Source organism: Pleurodeles waltl, unplaced genomic scaffold (assembly GCF_031143425.1).
Source record: "Pleurodeles waltl isolate 20211129_DDA unplaced genomic scaffold, aPleWal1.hap1.20221129 scaffold_72, whole genome shotgun sequence".
NCBI lineage: Eukaryota > Metazoa > Chordata > Amphibia > Caudata > Salamandridae > Pleurodeles > Pleurodeles waltl.
This window is the reverse complement of record NW_027150393.1, coordinates 620,993-641,899: the sequence shown is the minus strand read 5'-3', so window position 1 is coordinate 641,899 and position 20,907 is coordinate 620,993. Positions and strand designations below refer to the sequence as shown.

Here is a 20,907-nt window from a genome sequence, read left to right as displayed (position 1 = left end):
TGGTTATCATGCGCACCTCACATGCAAAAGGTCCCTGGTTCAAAGCCAAGCAAAAACAGCAAGTCGCTGGGCTTTTTCCCAGTATTTGCATTTCCTGACTCAGCTGACAGGCAAGCTGAGATAAAAGAGACTGTGTCTATCCCTCACCATCGTGAGGTCCTTCGCTCCTGGGGCATCTGTCACAGCTCACCAAGAGGAATTGCGCCAGCTTACGTCAGTCAGTTGCTCACTGTTTGACCTTTGCATTGAAGCCTGAGCCTAACGCATTCAAGCCAGCCAAGGAAGGAAGGTATGAGAGCGAAAATGGCTTTCCTGCCCTCACCAAGAACACACACCTTGAGCAAATAAGGTGCCAGACTTTCAAGGCCCAATCGCCAACGGAGCATCACTTTTAGTGACGCCCCGGTGGCACTATGCACTGCGCGGTATTTACAAGATGGCGTTCAGCCACTTTTTGTGGCTTAACACCACCTTGTAAATACGGCACCTTAGCATTCAGCGCTTTCCCTGGAAGGGGCGTGCAATGGGTGTTGCTGTGAGTGTGCCACAGCAACACCATAGCATTTTGATGCTGCTCCAGATTTAGGAGTTGTCGTAAATCTGCGTCAGCGCCAAAATCCAACGCCATCCCAGGGGTATCGTTAGAGTGGCGCACTGAGGAGAAATGTTTTCATTTCTCCTCGTTTTTTCTCTTTCTATGTGTGCTGCATTCTGCAGCACACATAGAAGTAAGAGCAAATCACAATTGAAGATTTTTCTTTTGGCCAGGAAGGTGTCCCTTCCTGCACAAAAACAATTTCCCCCTCAACGCAGTCATCCTTGTACCATGGTGCAAGAACGGCTGCGTTGGTGCTCAGCAGCTAATTTAGAGCTGGCGCAGGGGGAAGCACAGGGGTGCGCTGTATTCTACTAAATACGGCGCTTCCCTGCATTTTGAAAATGACGGAGCGCGGGGCTTGCAAATTTGGCACAGCGTCGCGCTCAGTCATTTTCATGTAAATCTGGGACAAAATGTCTAAAGGATAGAGGCTTTTTATGTCATGTTCGATGACGACCATGCAAATGACTCTAGTCATACTGCAGAAGAGAGCACCATGTGGCGTTTCTTGCTTTGGGATGTAGTCTCCCACTCTCTGCCACCAACCCTCGGAGCAGGGTGGGAGCCGTAGCGATTCTGTGCCCAGGCTCGTTGGTCTAGGGGTATGATTCTCGCTTTGGGTGCGAGAGGTCCCGGGTTCAAATCCCGGACGAGCCCATTTTAGCGGAAAACAATCAAATCCTGCTCAAAATACACAACCCCTCAACATTTCTCATTCCACTTGAAGCATTGTTGCGCAAAACATATTTTTTGCCTCAGGCGAAAAATGGATTACAATGCCTTGGCTTCCTTCCTGCTTGCTCTCAGTGCGCCCTGTGTGATGATTTCACAGGCTTGCGTTCCTGGCATTTAGGCATCAGATATTTGTCTGTCTCTGCCCGCAGCTGTGACTTTTCAGGACGTCTGAGTGTATGCATGCTGGCTGACACCGCTGCAATTTTCACACTTACCCCTCGCATTCTGAGCAACTGCTGATCAAGTATAGAGGAAATCGGGCAAACATATGAGGGGAACTGTGCTCCTTCAGTCAAGCCAGCAAGCTTGTTTCTGTAGTGTAGTGGTTATCACATTTGCCTCACACGCAAAAGGTCCCCGGTTTGACACTGGGCAGCAGTAGCTTTTGTGTTTGCTCACTAAAACCTCAGTCTCTCTCAATGCACACTTAGACAGAAATGACCTTTAAAAACTTGTGACCTGTGTAAAATGTGCTTTACTATTGCAGGACGATAAAAAGTTATCTGCATCCCTCGGTGGTCGTGCATGTGCCTTGTTTCTTGTTCTTGTTCTTTTTTTTTTTTTTTCTTGGCCATGTTATATTGTGGGGCCTTTAAAGCTGTGACTTTGATAGGAACATTGCAAGCGGCAGCATCAACAAGTGCAGACTGAAGAGTCAGACCTGCACAATGTTTTGGCTGTCAGGATGGCCGAGTGGTCTAAGGTGCCAGACTCAAGAGAGCTTGATCTTCAGTGAAGCTGAGCCTTCTGGTCTCTTCATGGAGGCGTGGGTTCAAATCCCACTCCTAACAGGTGTGTTTTCTTACCTTAAAGCTTGCTCTGCTTGCACAGCCAGCTCCTCACACCACTATCTTTGGAAGCTGCTGTGGCATGTGAGGAGAAATCCACCAACCCATCGGCTGGGCCCTCAATCAAAATTCTGTGTATTACTGGAAGGGGCATCTCAGGCACACCTTCTGTTAGAGCTGCACTTTATGACAGTAACTACCATGCTGGTTTCTACTTAAGCAGTTGATTCTATCGTTTGAAGTGAGTCTCTCCTGCCACCTTTTGGGCAAAGAAGACACTGCCCCTGCAACAACACAGGCAGACAAGCTCAAACTGGGTTTCTTGGTTAGGTGGGCGGAGCATATTGGCAATGGTGCCTCCTCGTGACTTGCAATTTACATGAAGAAGACAGAGAGGCAGCTGGGAGTAGGCAGTACCCATGAACCCCTGAACACTGTCTTGCGACTTGCACACAATTATGAAATGAGGCGGGGGAAAGGAGGTGATTTCCCCATCAAGGGCCATTCCGGGAAATCAGCCACCCCGCGTCTCCCAGGTGAGTGTTTCAGGCCTATGAGCCACAACTATAAATCTCGCCTGATCGAGCCTGATCGAGCTCAGAGCGAGCAAGTGTGCTTGAACCCAAGAGGCATGCTTCTCTGGCTCAAGAACTAGCAGGCCCTTCAGTGCTTCTGGTCTGGAAGTCTAAGGTGCAAGGGTCCAGGACTTGCAGAGGGTTACAACTACCAGAAAGGGTCTGCTTTTCACATCAGTGCCCTAGTTCAGCTCACTGGCACAGGGCATCTTGACTACCTCTTTCCTTGCTAGAGACAAACAAAAAATCCTTGACAGAAAACATCAATTGCTATGGCACGCTTAGAGAGAGAGCCTCCGAATGGCCCTGCTTTTCTGAAAGACGCTTCAGAAGATGTTTCAAATGCCTCTGCAGCAGCAGTCTAGTTGGTATAGGGGTATGATTCTCGCTTCGGGTGTGAGAGGACCTTGGTTCAAATCCCAGACAAACCCTTACCTTTATAGGTTCAGTCTGTGTTTTAAACAGGAGTATTTCTGCTTTTCACTCTTGTAAGATGTCATGTTGCAATGCAATACATGCTTTATACCTGCGTTGAGACGGTTCAGCATCATGAAGGCATGCGAGATTTCTTTGCAACTGCTTTTCTGTGCTGGAGCAGCAGTGCTCATAGGAACATTAAATGCACAGTGCTTCTCCATGGTAATTTCGGGTCCAGTTCTGAAATCACCTCTTGGAATGAAAGTGATGCCAGTTCCTTTCTTCCAAGGCAAGAGATCGTGTTCCGGAAGGCTCAGCTTTGAGCGTCATGAACATTGGCCCTCAGTCCTTGCATCCCAGTCCAATGCAGAGCCACATAAAGCAAGCAGGTGTGTCTGTTTCCATAGTGTGGTGGTTCCAGTACAATGCATAGCCACATGAAGCAAACCGGCAAATGTGTCTGTTTGTGTAGTGTAGTGGTTATCATGCGCACCTCACATGCAAAAGGTCCCTGGTTCGAAGCCAAGCAAAAACAGCAAGTCGCTGGGCTTTTTCCCAGTATTTGCATTTCCTGACTCAGCTGACAGGCAAGCTGAGATAAAAGAGACTGTGTCTATCTCTCACCATCGTGAGGTACTACGCTCCTGGGGCATCTGTCACAGCTCACCAAGAGGAGTTGCGCCAGCTTACGTCAGTCAGTTGCTCACTGTTTGACCTTTGCATTGAAGCCTGAGCCTACCGCATTCAAGCCAGCCAAGGAAGGAAGGTATGAGAGCGAAAATAGCTTTCCTGCCCTCACCAAGAACACACACCTTGAGCAAATAAGGTGCCAGACTTACAAGTCCCAATCGCCAACGGAGCATCACTTTTAGTGACGCCCCAGTGGCACTATGCACTGCGCGGTATTTACAAGATGGCGTTCAGCCACTTTTTGTGGCTTAACACCACCTTGTAAATACGGCACCTTAGCATTCAGCGCTTTCCCTGGAAGGGGCGTGCAATGGGTGTTGCTGTGAGTGTGCCACAGCAACACCATAGCATTTTGATGCTGCTCCAGATTTAGGAGTTGTCGTAAATCTGCGTCAGCGCCAAAATCCAACGCCATCCCAGGGGTATCGTTAGAGTAGTGGCGCACTGAGGAGAAATGTTTTCATTTCTCCTCGTTTTTTCTCTTTCTATGTGTGCTGCATTCTGCAGCACACATAGAAGTAAGAGCAAATCACCATTGAAGATTTTTCTTTTGGCCAGGAAGGTGTCCCTTCCTGCACAAAAACAATTTCCCCCTCAACGCAGTCATCCTTGTACCATGGTGCAAGAACGGCTGCGTTGGCGCTCAGCAGCTAATTTAGAGCTGGCGCAGGGAGAAGCACAGGGGTGCGCTGTATTCTACTAAATACGGCACTTCCCTGCATTTTGAAAATGACGGAGCGCGGGGCTTGCAAATTTGGCACAGCGTCGCGCTCAGTCATTTTCTTGTTAATCTGGGACAAAATGTCTAAAGGATAGAGGCTTTTTATGTCATGTTCGATGACGACCATGCAAATGACTCTAGTCATACTGCAGAAGAGAGCACCATGTGGCGTTTCTTGGTTTGGGATGTAGTCTCCCACTCTCTGCCACCAACCCTCGGAGCAGGGTGGGAGCCGTAGCGCTTCTGTGCCCAGGCTCGTTGGTCTAGGGGTATGATTCTCGCTTCGGGTGCGAGAGGTCCCGGGTTCAAATCCCGGACAAGCCCATTTTAGCGGAAAACAATCAAATCCTGCTCAAAATACACAACCCCTCAACATTTCTCATTCCACTCGAAGCATTGTTGCGCAAAACATATTTTTTGCCTCAGGCGAAAAATGGATTACAATGCCTTGGCTTCCTTCCTGCTTGCTCTCAGTGCGCCCTGTGTGATGATTTCACAGGCTTGCGTTCCTGGCATTTAGGCATCAGATATTTGTCTGTCTCTGCCCGCAGCTGTGACTTTTCAGGACGTCTGAGTGTATGCATGCTGGCTGACACCGCTGCAATTTTCACACTTATCCCTCGCATTCTGAGCAACTGCTGATCAAGTATAGAGGAAATTGGGCAAACATATGAGGGGAACTGTGCTCCTTCAGTCAAGCCAGCAAGCTTGTTTCTGTAGTGTAGTGGTTATCACATTTGCCTCACACGCAAAAGGTCCCCGGTTCGACACTGGGCAGCAGTAGCTTTTGTGTTTGCTCACTAAAACCTCAGTCTCTCTCAATGCACACTTAGACAGAAATGACCTTTAAAAACTTGTGACCTGTGTAAAATGTGCTTTACTATTGCAGGACGATAAAAAGTTATCTGCATCCCTCGGTGGTCGTGCATGTGCCTTGTTTCTTGTTCTGTTTTTTTTTTTTTTCTTGGCCATGTTATATTGTGGGGCCTTTAAAGCTGTGACTTTGATAGGAACATTGCAAGCGGCAGCATCAACAAGTGCAGACTGAAGAGTCAGACCTGCCCAATGTTTTGGCTGTCAGGGTGGCCGAGTGGTCTAAGGTGCCAGACTCAAGAGAGCTTGATCTTCAGTGAAGCTGAGCCTTCTGGTCTCTTTATGGAGGCGTGGGTTCAAATCCCACTCCTAACAGGTATGTTTTCTTACCTTAAATCTTGCTCTGCTTGCACAGCCAGCTCCTCACACCACTATCTTTGGAAGCTGCTGTGGCATGTGAGGAGATATCCACCAACCCATTGGCTGGGCCCTCAATAAAAATTCTGTGTATTACTGGAAGGGGCATCTCAGGCACACCTTCTGTTAGAGCTGCACTTTATGACAGTAACTACCATGCTGGTTTCTACTTAAGCAGTTGATTCTATCGTTTGAAGTGAGTCTCTCCTGCCACCTTTTGGGCAAAGAAGACACTGCCCCTGCAACAACACAGGCAGACAAGCTCAAACTGGGTTTCTTGGTTAGGTGGGCGGAGCATAATGGCAATGGTGCCTCCTCGTGACTTGCAATTTACATGAAGAAGACAGAGAGGCAGCTGGGAGTAGGCAGTACCCATGAACCCCTGAACACTGTCTTGCCACTTGCACACAATTCTGAAATGAGGCGGGGGAAAGGAGGTGATTTCCCCATCAAGGGCCATTCCGGGAAATCAGCCACCCCGCGTCTCCCAGGTGAGTGTTTCAGGCCTGTGAGCCACTACTATAAATCTCGCCTGATCGAGCGCTGAGCGAGCAAGTGTGCTTGAATCCAAGAGGCATGCTTCTCTGGCTCAAGAGCTAGCAGGCCCTTCAGTGCTTCTGGTCTGGAAGTCTAAGGTGCAAGGGTCCAGGACTTGCAGAGGGTTACAACTACCAGAGAGGGTCTGCTTTCAACATCAGTGCCCTAGTTCAGCTCACTGGCACAGGGCATCTTGACTACCTCTTTCCTTGCTAGAGACAAACAAAAAATCCTTGACAGAAAACATCAATTGCTATGGCACGCTTAGAGAGAGAGCCTCCAAATGGCCCTGCTTTCCTGAAAGACGCTTCAGAAGATGTTTCAAATGCCTCTGCAGCAGCAGTCTAGTTGGTGTAGGGGTATGATTCTCGCTTCAGGTGTGAGAGGACCTTGGTTCAAATCCCAGACAAACCCTTACCTTTATAGGTTTAGTCTGTGTTTTAAACAGGAGTATTTCTGCTTTTCACTCTTGTAAGATGTCATGTTGCAATGCAATACATGCTTTATACCTGCGTTGAGACGGTTCAGCATCATGAAGGTATGCGAGATTTCTTTGCAACTGCTTTTCTGTGCTGGAGCAGCAGTGCTCATAGGAACATTAAATGCACAGTGCTTCTCCATGGTAATTTCGGGTCCAGTTCTGAAATCACCTCTTGGAATGAAAGTGATGCCAGTTCCTTTCTTCCAAGGCAAGAGATCGTGTTCCGGAAGGCTCAGCTTTGAGCGTCATGAACATTGGCCCTCAGTCCTTGCATCCCAGTCCAATGCAGAGCCACATAAAGCAAGCAGGTGTGTCTGTTTCCAGAGTGTGGTGGTTCCAGTACAATGCATAGCCACATGAAGCAAACCGGCAAGTGTGTCTGTTTGTGTAGTGTAGTGGTTATCATGCGCACCTCACATGCAAAAGGTCCCTGGTTCGAAGCCAAGCAAAAACAGCAAGTCGCTGGGCTTTTTCCCAGTATTTGCAGTTCCTGACTCAGCTGACAGGCAAGCTGAGATAAAAGAGACTGTGTCTATCCCTCACCATCGTGAGGTACTACGCTCCTGGGGCATCTGTCACAGCTCACCAAGAGGAGTTGCGCCAGCTTACGTCAGTCAGTTGCTCACTGTTTGACCTTTGCATTGAAGCCTGAGCCTACCGCATTCAAGCCAGCCAAGGAAGGAAGGTATGGGAGCGAAAATAGCTTTCCTGCCCTCACCAAGAACACACACCTTGAGCAAATAAGGTGCCAGACTTACAATGCCCAATCGCCAACGGAGCATCACTTTTAGTGACGCCCCGGTGGCACTATGCACTGCGCGGTATTTACAAGATGGCGTTCAGCCACTTTTTGTGGCTTAACACCGCCTTGTAAATACGGCACCTTAGCATTCAGCGCTTTCCCTGGAAGGGGCGTGCAATGGGTGTTGCTGTGAGTGTGCCACAGCAACACCATAGCATTTTGATGCTGCTCCAGATTTAGGAGTTGTCGTAAATCTGCGTCAGCGCCAAAATCCAACGCCATCCCAGGGGTATCGATAGAGTGGCGCACTGAGGAGAAATGTTTTCATTTCTCCTCGTTTTTTCTCTTTCTATGTGTGCTGCATTCTGCAGCACACATAGAAGTAAGAGCAAATCACCATTGAAGATTTTTCTTTGGGCCAGGAAGGTGTCCCTTCCTGCACAAAAACAATTTCCCCCTCAACGCAGTCATCCTTCTACCATGGTGCAAGAACGGCTGCGTTGGCGCTCAGCAGCTAATTTAGAGCTGGCGCAGGGGGAAGCACAGGGGTGCGCTGTATTCTACTAAATACGGCGCTTCCCTGCATTTTGAAAATGACGGAGCGTGGGGCTTGCAAATTTGGCACAGCGTCGCGCTCAGTCATTTTCTTGTAAATCTGGGACAAAATGTCTAAAGGATAGAGGCTTTTTATGTCATGTTCGATGACGACCATGCAAATGACTCTAGTCATACTGCAGAAGAGAGCACCATGTGGTGTTTCTTGCTTTGGGATGCAGTCTCCCACTCTCTGCCACCAACCCTCGGAGCAGGGTGGGAGCCGTAGCGCTTCTGTGCCCAGCCTCGTTGGTCTAGGAGTATGATTCTCGGTTCGGGTGCGAGAGGTCCCGGGTTCAAATCCCAGACGAGCCCATTTTAGCGGAAAACAATCAAATCCTGCTCAAAATACACAACCCCTCAACATTTCTCATTCCACTCGAAGCATTGTTGTGCAAAACATATTTTTTGCCTCAGGCGAAAAATGGATTACAATGCCTTGGCTTCCTTCCTGCTTGCTCTCAGTGCGCCCTGCGTGATGATTTCACAGACTTGCGTTCCTGGCATTTAGGCATCAGATATTTGTCTGTCTCTGCCCGCAGCTGTGACTTTTCAGGACGTCTGAGTGTATGCATGCTGGCTGACACCGCTGCAATTTTCACACTTACCCCTCGCATTCTGAGCAACTGCTGATCAAGTATTGAGGAAATCGGGCAAACATATGAGGGGAACTGTGCTCCTTCAGTCAAGCCAGCAAGCTTGTTTCTGTAGTGTAGTGGTTATCACATTTGCCTCACACGCAAAAGGTCCCCGGTTCGACACTGGGCAGCAGTAGCTTTTGTGTTTGCTCACTAAAACCTCAGTCTCTCTCAATGCACACTTAGACAGAAATGACCTTTAAAAACTTGTGACCTGTGTAAAATGTGCTTTACTATTGCAGGACGATAAAAAGTTATCTGCATCCCTCGGTGGTCGTGCATGTGCCTTGTTTCTTGTTCTGTTTTTTTTTTTTTTCTTGGCCATGTTATATTGTGGGGCCTTTAAAGCTGTGACTTTGATAGGAACATTGCAAGCGGCAGCATCAACAAGTGCAGACTGAAGAGTCAGACCTGCACAACGTTTTGGCTGTCAGGATGGACGAGTGGTCTAAGGTGCCAGACTCAAGAGAGCTTGATCTTCAGAGAAGCTGAACCTTCTGGTCTCTTCATGGAGGCGTGGGTTCAAATCCCACTCCTAACAGGTGTGTTTTCTTACCTTAAATCTTGCTCTGCTTGCCCAGCCAGCTCCTCACACCACTATCTTTGGAAGCTGCTGTGGCATGTGAGGAGAAATCCACCAACCCATCGGCTGGGCCCTCAATCAAAATTCTGTGTATTACTGGAAGGGGCATCTCAGGCACACCTTCTGTTAGAGCTGCACTTTATGACAGTAACTACCATGCTGGTTTCTACTTAAGCAGTTGATTCTATTGTTTGAAGTGAGTCTCTCCTGCCACCTTTTGGGCAAAGAAGACACTGCCCCTGCAACAACACAGGCAGACAAGCTCAAACTGGGTTTCTTGGTTAGGTGGGCGGAGCATATTGGCAATGGTGCCTCCTCGTGACTTGCAATTTACATGAAGAAGACAGAGAGGCAGCTGGGAGTAGGCAGTACCCATGAACCCCTGAACACTGTCTTGCGACTTGCACACAATTCTGAAATGAGGCGGGGGAAAGGAGGTGATTTCCCCATCAAGGGCCATTCCGGGAAATCAGCCACCCCGCGTCTCCCAGGTGAGTGTTTCAGGCCTATGAGCCACTACTATAAATCGAGTCTGATTGAGCGCTGAGTGAGCAAGTGTGCTTGAATCCAAGAGGCATGCTTCTCTGGCTCAAGAGCTAGCAGGCCCTTCAGTGCTTCTGGTCTGGAAGTCTAAGGTGCAAGGGTCCAGGACTTGCAGAGGGTTACAACTACCAGAAAGGGTCTGCTTTTCACATCAGTGCCCTAGTTCAGCTCACTGGCACAGGGCATCTTGACTACCTCTTTCCTTGCTAGAGACAAACAAAAAATCCTTGACAGAAAACATCAATTGCTATGGCACGCTTATAGAGAGAGCCTCCAAATGGCCCTGCTTTCCTGAAAGACGCTTCAGAAGATGTTTCAAATGCCTCTGCAGCAGCAGTCTAGTTGGTGTAAGGGTATGATTCTCGCTTCGGGTGTGAGAGGACCTTGGTTCAATCCCAGACAAACCCTTACCTTTATAGGTTCAGTCTGTGTTTTAAACAGGAGTATTTCTGCTTTTCACTCTTGTAAGATGTCATGTTGCAATGCAATACATGCTTTATACCTGCGTTGAGACGGTTCAGCATCATGAAGGTATGCAAGATTTCTTTGCAACTGCTTTTCTGTGCTGGAGCAGCAGTGCTCATAGGAACATTAAATGCACAGTGCTTCTCCATGGTAATTTCGGGTCCAGTTCTGAAATCACCTCTTGGAATGAAAGTGATGCCAGTTCCTTTCTTCCAAGGCAAGAGATCGTGTTCCGGAAGGCTCAGCTTTGAGCGTCATGAACATTGGCCCTCAGTCCTTGCATCCCAGTCCAATGCAGAGCCACATAAAGCAAGCAGGTGTGTCTGTTTCCATAGTGTGGTGGTTCCAGTACAATGCATAGCCACATGAAGCAAACCGGCAAGTGTGTCTGTTTGTGTAGTGTAGTGGTTATCATGCGCACCTCACATGCAAAAGGTCCCTGGTTCGAAGCCAAGCAAGTCGCTGGGCTTTTTCCCAGTATTTGCATTTCCTGACTCAGCTGACAGGCAAGCTGAGATAAAAGAGACTGTGTCTATCCCTCACCATCGTGAGGTACTATGCTCCTCGGGCATCTGTCACAACTCACCAAGAGGAGTTGCGCCAGCTTACGTCAGTCAGTTGCTCACTGTTTGACCTTTGCATTGAAGCCTGAGCCTACCGCATTCAAGCCAGCCAAGGAAGGAAGGTATGAGAGCGAAAATAGCTTTCCTGCCCTCACCAAGAACACACACCTTGAGCAAATAAGGTGCCAGACTTACAAGGCCCAATCGCCAACGGAGCATCACTTTTAGTGACGCCCCGGTGGCACTATGCACTGCGCGGTATTTACAAGATGGCGTTCAGCCACTTTTTGTGGCTTAACACCACCTTGTAAATATGGCACCTTAGCATTCAGCGCTTTCTCTGGAAGGAGCGTGCAATGGGTGTTGCTGTGAGTGTGCCACAGCAACACCATAGCATTTTAATGCTGCTCCAGATTTAGGAGTTGTCGTAAACCTGCGTCAGCGCCAAAATCCAACGCCATCCCAGGGGTATCGTTGGAGTGGCGCACTGAGGAGAAATGTTTTCATTTCTCCTCGTTTTTTCTCTTTCTATGTGTGCTGCATTCTGCAGCACACATAGAAGTAAGAGCAAATCACCATTGAAGATTTTTCTTTTGGCCAGGAAGGTTTCCCTTCCTGCACAAAAACAATTTCCCCCTCAACGCAGTCATCCTTGTACCATGGTGCAAGAACGGCTGCGTTGGCGCTCAGCAGCTAATTTAGAGCTGGCGCAGGGGGAAGCACAGGGGTGCGCTGTATTCTACTAAATACGGCGCTTCCCTGCATTTTGAAAATGACGGAGCGTGGGGCTTGCAAATTTGGCACAGCGTCACGCTCAGTCATTTTCTTGTAAATCTGGGACAAAATGTCTAAAGGATAAAGGCTTTTTATGTCATGTTCGATGACGACCATGCAAATGACTCTAGTCATACTGCAGAAGAGAGCACCATGTGGCGTTTCTTGCTTTGGGATGTAGTCTCCCACTCTCTGCCACCAACCCTCGGAACAGTGTGGGAGCCGTAGCGCTTCTGTGCCCAGGCTCGTTGGTCTAGGGGTATGATTCTCGCTTCGGGTGCGAGAGGTCCCGGGTTCAAATCCCGGACGAGCCCATTTTAGGGGAAAACAATCAAATCCTGCTCAAAATACACAACCCCTCAACATTTCTCATTCCACTCGAAGCATTGTTGCGCAAAACATATTTTTTGCCTCAGGCGAAAAATGGATTACAATGCCTTGGCTTCCTTCCTGCTTGCTCTCAGTGCGCCCTGTGTGATGATTTCACAGGCTTGCGTTCCTGGCATTTAGGCATCAGATATTTGTCTGTCTCTGCCCGCAGCTGTGACTTTTCAGGACGTCTGAGTGTATGCATGCTGGCTGACACCGCTGCAATTTTCACACTTACCCCTCGCATTCTGAGCAACTGCTGATCAAGTATAGAGGAAATCGGGCAAACATATGAGGGGAACTGTGCTCCTTCAGTCAAGCCAGCAAGCTTGTTTCTGTAGTCTAGTGGTTATCACATTTGCCTCACACGCAAAAGGTCCCCGGTTCGACACTGGGCAGCAGTAGCTTTTGTGTTTGCTCACTAAAACCTCAGTCTCTCTCAATGCACACTTAGACAGAAATGACCTTTAAAAACTAGTGACCTGTGTAAAATGTGCTTTACTATTGCAGGACGATAAAAAGTTATCTGCATCCCTCGGTGGTCGTGCATGTGCCTTGTTTCTTGTTCTGTTTTTTTTTTTTTTCTTGGCCATGTTATATTGTGGGGCCTTTAAAGCTGTGACTTTGATAGGAACATTGCAAGCGGCAGCATCAACAAGTGCAGACTGAAGAGTCAGACCTGCACAATGTTTTGGCTGTCAGGATGGCCGAGTGGTCTAAGGTGCCAGACTCAAGAGAGCTTGATCTTCAGTGAAGCTGAGCCTTCTGGTCTCTTCATGGAGGCGTGGGTTCAAATCCCACTCCTAACAGGTGTGTTTTCTTACCTTAAATCTTGCTCTGCTTGCACAGCCAGCTCCTCACACCACTATCTTTGGAAGCTGCTGTGGCATGTGAGGAGAAATCCACCAACCCATCGGCTGGGCCCTCAATCAAAATTCTGTGTATTACTGGAAGGGGCATCTCAGGCACACCTTCTGTTAGAGCTGCACTTTATGACAGTAACTACCATGCTGGTTTCTACTTAAGCAGTTGATTCTATTGTTTGAAGTGAGTCTCTCCTGCCACCTTTTGGGCAAAGAAGACACTGCCCCTGCAACAACACAGGCAGACAAGCTCAAACTGGGTTTCTTGGTTAGGTGGGCGGAGCATATTGGCAATGGTGCCTCCTCGTGACTTGCAATTTACATGAAGAAGACAGAGAGGCAGCTGGGAGTAGGCAGTACCCATGAACCCCTGAACACTGTCTTGCGACTTGCACACAATTCTGAAATGAGGCGGGGGAAAGGAGGTGATTTCCCCATCAAGGGCCATTCCGGGAAATCAGCCACCCCGCGTCTCCCAGGTGAGTGTTTCAGGCCTATGAGCCACTACTATAAATCGAGTCTGATTGAGCGCTGAGTGAGCAAGTGTGCTTGAATCCAAGAGGCATGCTTCTCTGGCTCAAGAGCTAGCAGGCCCTTCAGTGCTTCTGGTCTGGAAGTCTAAGGTGCAAGGGTCCAGGACTTGCAGAGGGTTACAACTACCAGAAAGGGTCTGCTTTTCACATCAGTGCCCTAGTTCAGCTCACTGGCACAGGGCATCTTGACTACCTCTTTCCTTGCTAGAGACAAACAAAAAATCCTTGACAGAAAACATCAATTGCTATGGCACGATTATAGAGAGAGCCTCCAAATGGCCCTGCTTTCCTGAAAGACGCTTCAGAAGATGTTTCAAATGCCTCTGCAGCAGCAGTCTAGTTGGTGTAAGGGTATGATTCTCGCTTCGGGTGTGAGAGGACCTTGGTTCAATCCCAGACAAACCCTTACCTTTATAGGTTCAGTCTGTGTTTTAAACAGGAGTATTTCTGCTTTTCACTCTTGTAAGATGTCATGTTGCAATGCAATACTTGCTTTATACCTGCGTTGAGACGGTTCAGCATCATGAAGGTATGCGAGATTTCTTTGCAACTGCTTTTCTGTGCTGGAGCAGCAGTGCTCATAGGAACATTAAATGCACAGTGCTTCTCCATGGTAATTTCGGGTCCAGTTCTGAAATCACCTCTTGGAATGAAAGTGATGCCAGTTCCTTTCTTCCAAGGCAAGAGATCGTGTTCCGGAAGGCTCAGCTTTGAGCGTCATGAACATTGGCCCTCAGTCCTTGCATCCCAGTCCAATGCAGAGCCACATAAAGCAAGCAGGTGTGTCTGTTTCCATAGTGTGGTGGTTCCAGTACAATGCATAGCCACATGAAGCAAACCAGCAAGTGTGTCTGTTTGCGTAGTGTAGTGGTTATCATGCGCACCTCACATGCAAAAGGTCCCTGGTTCGAAGCCAAGCAAGTCGCTGGGCTTTTTCCCAGTATTTGCATTTCCTGACTCAGCTGACAGGCAAGCTGAGATAAAAGAGACTGTGTCTATCCCTCACCATCGTGAGGTACTATGCTCCTCGGGCATCTGTCACAACTCACCAAGAGGAGTTGCGCCAGCTTACGTCAGTCAGTTGCTCACTGTTTGACCTTTGCATTGAAGCCTGAGCCTACCGCATTCAAGCCAGCCAAGGAAGGAAGGTATGAGAGCGAAAATAGCTTTCCTGCCCTCACCAAGAACACACACCTTGAGCAAATAAAGTGCCAGACTTACAAGGCCCAATCGCCAACGGAGCATCACTTTTAGTGACGCCCCGGTGGCACTATGCACTGCGCGGTATTTACAAGATGGCGTTCAGCCACTTTTTGTGGCTTAACACCACCTTGTAAATACGGCACCTTAGCATTCAGCGCTTTCTCTGGAAGGGGCGTGCAATGGGTGTTGCTGTGAGTGTGCCACAGCAACACCATAGCATTTTAATGCTGCTCCAGATTTAGGAGTTGTCGTAAACCTGCGTCAGCGCCAAAATCCAACGCCATCCCAGGGGTATCGTTAGAGTGGCGCACTGAGGAGAAATTTTTCATTTCTCCTCGTTTTTTCTCTTTCTATGTGTGCTGCATTCTGCAGCACACATAGAAGTAAGAGCAAATCACCATTGAAGATTTTTCTTTTGGCCAGGAAGGTTTCCCTTCCTGCACAAAAACAATTTCCCCCTCAACGCAGTCATCGTTGTACCATGGTGCAAGAACGGCTGCGTTGGCGCTCAGCAGCTAATTTAGAGCTGGCGCAGGGGGAAGCACAGGGGTGCGCTGTATTCTACTAAATACGGCGCTTCCCTGCATTTTGAAAATGATGGAGCGTGGGGCTTGCAAATTTGGCACAGCGTCACGCTCAGTCATTTTCTTGTAAATCTGGGACAAAATGTCTAAAGGATAAAGGCTTTTTATGTCATGTTCGATGACGACCATGCAAATGACTCTAGTCATACTGCAGAAGAGAGCACCATGTGGCGTTTCTTGCTTTGGGATGTAGTCTCCCACTCTCTGCCACCAACCCTCGGAGCAGTGTGGGAGCCGTAGCACTTCTGTGCCCAGGCTCGTTGGTCTAGGGGTATGATTCTCGCTTCGGGTGCAAGAGGTCCCGGGTTCAAATCCCGGACGAGCCCATTTTAGGGGAAAACAATCAAATCCTGCTCAAAATACACAACCCCTCAACATTTCTCATTCCACTCGAAGCATTGTTGCGCAAAACATATTTTTTGCCTCAGGCGAAAAATGGATTACAATGCCTTGGCTTCCTTCCTGCTTGCTCTCAGTGCGCCCTGTGTGATGATTTCACAGGCTTGCGTTCCTGGCATTTAGGCATCAGATATTTGTCTGTCTCTGCCCGCAGCTGTGACTTTTCAGGACGTCTGAGTGTATGCATGCTGGCTGACACCGCTGCAATTTTCACACTTACACCTCGCATTCTGAGCAACTGCTGATCAAGTATAGAGGAAATCGGGCAAACATATGAGGGGAACTGTGCTCCTTCAGTCAAGCCAGCAAGCTTGTTTCTGTAGTGTAGTGGTTATCACATTTGCCTCACACGCAAAAGGTCCCCGGTTCAACACTGGGCAGCAGTAGCTTTTGTGTTTGCTCACTAAAACCTCAGTCTCTCTCAATGCACACTTAGACAGAAATGACCTTTAAAAACTTGTGACCTGTGTAAAATGTGCTTTACTATTGCAGGACGATAAAAAGTTATCTGCATCCCTCGGTGGTCGTGCATGTGCCTTGTTTCTTGTTCTGTTTTTTTTTCTTTTTCTTGGCCATGTTATATTGTGGGGCCTTTAAAGCTGTGACTTTGATAGGAACATTGCAAGCGGCAGCATCAACAAGTGCAGACTGAAGAGTCAGACCTGCACAATGTTTTGGCTGTCAGGATGACAGAGTGGTCTAAGGTGTCAGACTCAAGAGAGCTTGATCTTCAGTGAAGCTGAGCCTTCTGGTCTCTTCATGGAGGCGTGGGTTCAAATCCCACTCCTAACAGGTGTGTTTTCTTACCTTAAATCTTGCTCTGCTTGCACAGCCAGCTCCTCACACCACTATCTTTGGAAGGTGCTGTGGCATGTGAGGAGAAATCCACCAACCCATCGGCTGGGCCCTCAATCAAAATTCTGTGTATTACTGGAGGGGGCATCTCAGGCACACCTTCTGTTAGAGCTGCACTTTATGACAGTAACTACCATGCTGGTTTCTACTTAAGCAGTTGATTCTATCGTTTGAAGTGAGTCTCTCCTGCCACCTTTTTGGGCAAAGAAGACACTGCCCCTGCAACAACACAGGCAGACAAGCTCAAACTGGGTTTCTTGGTTAGGTGGGCGGAGCATATTGGCAATGGTGCCTCCTCGTGACTTGCAATTTACATGAAGAAGACAGAGAGGCAGCTGGGAGTAGGCAGTACCCATGAACCCCTGAACACTGTCTTGCGACTTGCACACAATTCTGAAATGAGGCGGGGGAAAGGAGGTGATTTCCCCATCAAGGGCCATTCCGGGAAATCAGCCACCCCGCGTCTCCCAGGTGAGTGTTTCAGGCCTATGAGCCACTACTATAAATCTCGCCTGATAGAACCTGATCGAGCGCTGAGCGAGCAAGTGTGCTTGAATCCAAGAGGCATGCTTCTCTGGCTCAAGAGCTAGCAGGCCCTTCAGTGCTTCTGGTCTGGAAGTCTAAGGTGCAAGGGTCCAGGACTTGCAGAGGGTTACAACTACCAGAAAGGGTCTGCTTTTCACATCAGTGTCCTAGTTCAGCTCACTGGCACAGGGCATCTTGACTACCTCTTTCCTTGCTAGAGACAAACAAAAAATCCTTGACAGAAAACATCAATTGCTATGGCACGCTTAGAGAGAGAGCCTCCAAATGGCCCTGCTTTCCTGAAAGACGCTTCAGAAGATGTTTCAAATGCCTCTGCAGCAGCAGTCTAGTTGGTGTAGGGGTATGATTCTCGCTTCGGGTGTGAGAGGACCTTGGTTCAAATCCCAGACAAACCCTTACCTTTATAGGTTCAGTCTGTGTTTTAAACAGGAGTATTTCTGCTTTTCACTCTTGTAAGATGTCATGTTGCAATGCAATACATGCTTTATACCTGCGTTGAGACGGTTCAGCATCATGAAGGTATGCGAGATTTCTTTGCAACTGCTTTTCTGTGCTGGAGCAGCAGTGCTCATAGGAACATTAAATGCACAGTGCTTCTCCATGGTAATTTCGGGTCCAGTTCTGAAATCACCTCTTGGAATGAAAGTGATGCCAGTTCCTTTCTTCCAAGGCAAGAGATCGTGTTCCGGAAGGCTCAGCTTTGAGCGTCATGAACATTGGCCCTCAGTCCTTGCATCCCAGTCCAATGCAGAGCCACATAAAGCAAGCAGGTGTGTCTGTTTCCATAGTGTGGTGGTTCCAGTACAATGCATAGCCACATGAAGCAAACCAGCAAGTGTGTCTGTTTGTGTAGTGTAGTGGTTATCATGCGCACCTCACATGCAAAAGGTCCCTGGTTCGAAGCCAAGCAAAAACAGCAAGTCGCTGGGCTTTTTCCCAGTATTTGCAGTTCCTGACTCAGCTGACAGGCAAGCTGAGATAAAAGAGACTGTGTCTATCCCTCACCATCGTGAGGTACTACGCTCCTGGGGCATCTGTCACAGCTCACCAAGAGGAGTTGCGCCAGCTTACGTCAGTCAGTTGCTCACTGTTTGACCTTTGCATTGAAGCCTGAGCCTACCGCATTCAAGCCAGCCAAGGAAGGAAGGTATGGGAGCGAAAATAGCTTTCCTGCCCTCACCAAGAACACACACCTTGAGCAAATAAGGTGCCAGACTTACAAGGCCCAATCGCCAACGGAGCATCACTTTTAGTGACGCCCCGGTGGCACTATGCACTGCGCGGTATTTACAAGATGGCGTTCAGCCACTTTTTGTGGCTTAACACCGCCTTGTAAATACGGCACCTTAGCATTCAGCGCTTTCCCTGGAAGGGGCGTGCAATGGGTGTTGCTGTGAGTGTGCCACAGCAACACCATAGCATTTTGATGCTGCTCCAGATTTAGGAGTTGTCGTAAATCTGCGTCAGCGCCAAAATCCAATGCCATCCCAGGGGTATCGATAGAGTGGCGCACTGAGGAGAAATGTTTTCATTTCTCCTCGTTTTTTCTCTTTCTATGTGTGCTGCATTCTGCAGCACACATAGAAGTAAGAGCAAATCACCATTGAAGATTTTTCTTTGGGCCAGGAAGGTGTCCCTTCCTGCACAAAAACAATTTCCCCCTCAACGCAGTCATCCTTCTACCATGGTGCAAGAACGGCTGCGTTGGCGCTCAGCAGCTAATTTAGAGCTGGCGCAGGGGGAAGCACAGGGGTGCGCTGTATTCTACTAAATACGGCGCTTCCCTGCATTTTGAAAATGACGGAGCGTGGGGCTTGCAAATTTGGCACAGCGTCGCGCTCAGTCATTTTCTTGTAAATCTGGGACAAAATGTCTAAAGGATAGAGGCTTTTTATGTCATGTTCGATGACGACCATGCAAATGACTCTAGTCATACTGCAGAAGAGAGCACCATGTGGTGTTTCTTGCTTTGGGATGCAGTCTCCCACTCTCTTCCACCAACCCTCGGAGCAGGGTGGGAGCCGTAGCGCTTATGTGCCCAGGCTCGTTGGTCTAGGGGTATGATTCTCGGTTCGGGTGCGAGAGGTCCCGGGTTCAAATCCCAGACGAGCCCATTTTAGCGGAAAACAAACAAATCCTGCTCAAAATACACAACCCCTCAACATTTCTCATTCCACTCGAAGCATTGTTGCGCAAAACATATTTTTTGCCTCAGGCGAAAAATGGATTACAATGCCTTGGCTTCCTTCCTGCTTGCTCTCAGTGCGCCCTGCGTGATGATTTCACAGACTTGCGTTCCTGGCATTTAGGCATCAGATATTTGTCTGTCTCTGCCCGCAGCTGTGACTTTTCAGGACGTCTGAGTGTATGCATGCTGGCTGACACCGCTGCAATTTTCACACTTACCCCTCGCATTCTGAGCAACTGCTAATCAAGTATAGAGGAAATCGGGCAAACATATGAGGGGAACTGTGCTCCTTCAGTCAAGCCAACAAGCTTGTTTCTGTAGTGTAGTGGTTATCACATTTTCCTCACACGCAAAAGGTCCCCGGTTCGACACTGGGCAGCAGTAGCTTTTGTGTTTGCTCACTAAAACCTCAGTCTCTCTCAATGCACACTTAGACAGAAATGACCTTTAAAAACTTGTGACCTGTGTAAAATGTGCTTTACTATTGCAGGACGATAAAAAGTTATCTGCATCCCTCGGTGGTCGTGCATGTGCCTTGTTTCTTGTTCTGTTTTTTTTTTTTTTCTTGGCCATGTTATATTGTGGGGCCTTTAAAGCTGTGACTTTGATAGGAACATTGCAAGCGGCAGCATCAACAAGTGCAGACTGAAGAGTCAGACCTGCACAACGTTTTGGCTGTCAGGATGGCCGAGTGGTCTAAGGTGCCAGACTCAAGAGAGCTTGATCTTCAGAGAAGCTGAACCTTCTGGTCTCTTCATGGAGGCGTGGGTTCAAATCCCACTCCTAACAGGTGTGTTTTCTTACCTTAAATCTTGCTCTGCTTGCACAGCCAGCTCCTCACACCACTATCTTTGGAAGCTGCTGTGGCATGTGAGGAGAAATCCACCAACCCATCGGCTGGGCCCTCAATCAAAATTCTGTGTATTACTGGAAGGGGCATCTCAGGCACACCTTCTGTTAGAGCTGCACTTTATGACAGTAACTACCATGCTGGTTTCTACTTAAGCAGTTGATTCTATTGTTTGAAGTGAGTCTCTCCTGCCACCTTTTGGGCAAAGAAGACACTGCCCCTGCAACAACACAGGCAGACAAGCTCAAACTGGGTTTCTTGGTTAGGTGGGCGGAGCATATTGGCAATGGTGCCTCCTCGTGACTTGCAATTTACATGAAGAAGACAGAGAGGCAGCTGGGAGTAGGCAGTACCCATGAACCCCTGAACACTGTCTTGCGACTTGCACACAATTCTGAAATGAGGCGGGGGAAAGGAGGTGATTTCCCCATCAAGGGCCATTCCGGGAAATCAGCCACCCCGCGTCTCCCAGGTGAGTGTTTCAGGCCTATGAGCCACTACTATAAATCGAGTCTGATTGAGCGCTGAGTGAGCAAGTGTGCTTGAATCCAAGAGGCATGCTTCTCTGGCTCAAGAGCTAGCAGGCCCTTCAGTGCTTCTGGTCTGGAAGTCTAAGGTGCAAGGGTCCAGGACTTGCAGAGGGTTACAACTACCAGAAAGGGTCTGCTTTTCACATCAGTGCCCTAGTTCAGCTCACTGGCACAGGGCATCTTGACTACCTCTTTCCTTGCTAGAGACAAACAAAAAATCCTTGACAGAAAACATCAATTGCTATGGCACGCTTATAGAGAGAGCCTCCAAATGGCCCTGCTTTCCTGAAAGACGCTTCAGAAGATGTTTCAA

The 20,907-nt window shown here is 48.4% G+C and overlaps 4 non-coding genes across 4 annotated transcripts; all 4 read left to right on the top strand.

The window, feature by feature from the left end:
• The first annotated feature begins 1,183 nt into the window (after positions 1-1,183).
• On the top strand, positions 1,184-1,255 carry TRNAP-UGG (transfer RNA proline (anticodon UGG)). Its single transcript has one exon. It is a non-coding gene; the product is annotated as a tRNA-Pro (tRNA).
• A 3,521-nt stretch (positions 1,256-4,776) lies between these two features.
• Positions 4,777-4,848, top strand: TRNAP-CGG (transfer RNA proline (anticodon CGG)). The gene has a single exon. It is a non-coding gene; the product is annotated as a tRNA-Pro (tRNA).
• Positions 4,849-11,916: 7,068 nt separating this feature from the next.
• TRNAP-CGG (transfer RNA proline (anticodon CGG)) lies at positions 11,917-11,988 on the top strand. The gene has a single exon. It is a non-coding gene; the product is annotated as a tRNA-Pro (tRNA).
• A 3,492-nt stretch (positions 11,989-15,480) lies between these two features.
• TRNAP-CGG (transfer RNA proline (anticodon CGG)) lies at positions 15,481-15,552 on the top strand. The gene has a single exon. It is a non-coding gene; the product is annotated as a tRNA-Pro (tRNA).
• The last annotated feature ends 5,355 nt before the right edge of the window (positions 15,553-20,907 follow it).